This window comes from Pistacia vera, unplaced genomic scaffold (genome assembly GCF_008641045.1).
Source record: "Pistacia vera cultivar Batoury unplaced genomic scaffold, PisVer_v2 Contig1130, whole genome shotgun sequence".
NCBI lineage: Eukaryota > Viridiplantae > Streptophyta > Magnoliopsida > Sapindales > Anacardiaceae > Pistacia > Pistacia vera.
Window position 1 is genome coordinate 18,732 of NW_022195172.1, and position 1,624 is coordinate 20,355.

Consider the following 1,624-nt stretch of genomic DNA (forward strand, 5'->3'; position numbering starts at 1 on the left):
GCAGACACCCCAACAGGTCCCTCACAGGAAATCATGTCAATAGCCACAGTAGAGGAAATTCAAAAAGTGGTAGACCAATATACAATTAGCATAGATGTCTACCAGCATAGGACATATACAGCTCGGAGTCCGCCAGAGGGAATGGCTGCAATCTTCGAGAACATATTCAAATGTGGAGCACTGATTCCCTTCCACCCTTTTATAAAGTTGATCCTTGATCACTTCGGGGTTGCACCGTTACAGCTAATGCCAAATGCGTATATGATAGCAGTGGCTATGTATATCGCATACGGCGAGAACGGTCTTGGCCAGCTGACCGTGCTAGAGCTCGGCTTCTTGTATTACTTAAAGAAGAGTAAAGACAATGACTCTTTTTACCACTCGAAGCAATCTACGATCGAGGGAGGGATACACAGTTACCCTAGTAACGTCGAGGCGTATAAGACAAAATTTTTCTTTTTCCATTACGATGACATTTGCCACTTTAGGGAGCCGAGTAGGTCTTCCTTTCTTTTACTTGGCGAATTTTCTTTCTTTTAATCTTTGCTAATGAACTTTTTTGTTTCTTTGCAGTAAACAAGATGACCAGGTTGTCGGCTCTCATTGATTTCAACAGAATAACCGCCTTTGGTCTCAGTGATCATTATCTCAAGGCATCCCATTATAAGTTAAGGGCTCCTCTCTCATTAAGGGGATTCGCACATTTACTCTTGACCAATATCTCTCTCTCTCTCTCTAGAATAGACAGCCTTTGATACCTTGTATCATCAATGTAAAGTTAGTCGTCTAAAACGACCCGACCCTTATCATTAATAAAACCATCAGTGGACGTAGGATTTGCTTCCTTAGCATCCGAACCACTTTAAAACTCCTTTCTCACTGCATTTACTGTTATTCTCCTTTCCATTTACGTCTGTCTCTTAGGCCAACTCAACATTTCACACGTACGTTTCGTTAGTGTCAAAATCACGTATCAACAGTTTGACGCTAGAAGGAGGGCCTGATTTAGTGTTTATCCTTCATCAGGAGAATCTCCAACCCACCGGTCCTACAGCAACAAATGGCCTGCCAACCAGAACCTGAGCAAACCAACCAGGGCGCTGAGGGGCCCCCCAAGTTCAAGGAGACACTTCTTCTAAAAAACTTTCAGCCCCACAAAATGCTGCAGGAGATATCCCGTCAAGTTCACAGCTTGACCCCGTTATTAGAAGCTACTTGGAGAGGTTTGACAATACTCTCCAGATGGTCAACCGAAGGCTGGACCGTTTGGACCAAGGCGTGCCATCTAAGTCAGCTGCGGCGGTGCAACCGCCAAAAACGCTTGCAGGTCACGCGAAAGTGTGGCAAAGGGAAATAGCCCGTGTCGCGAGCACTGCAACGCGTAGGCGAAAGGGTAAGCAAGTGGCAAAAAACAAGCCCACAGGCTCCAAAGGGCCAGCAAACTCCGACCGCATCCCAAGCAGAATACCAGTCTTGTTGAGACTCGATGAAAGGATGCAGCCCGAGCTGTCCCATGCCACGTCGCAAGCGCACACCCATAAAAGTGCTGGACGGGGCGATTCCTATTACCGCCAGTAAAACGATCCTAATCATCACCGTGCGAGAGGGTCCCACACTTCGCGGG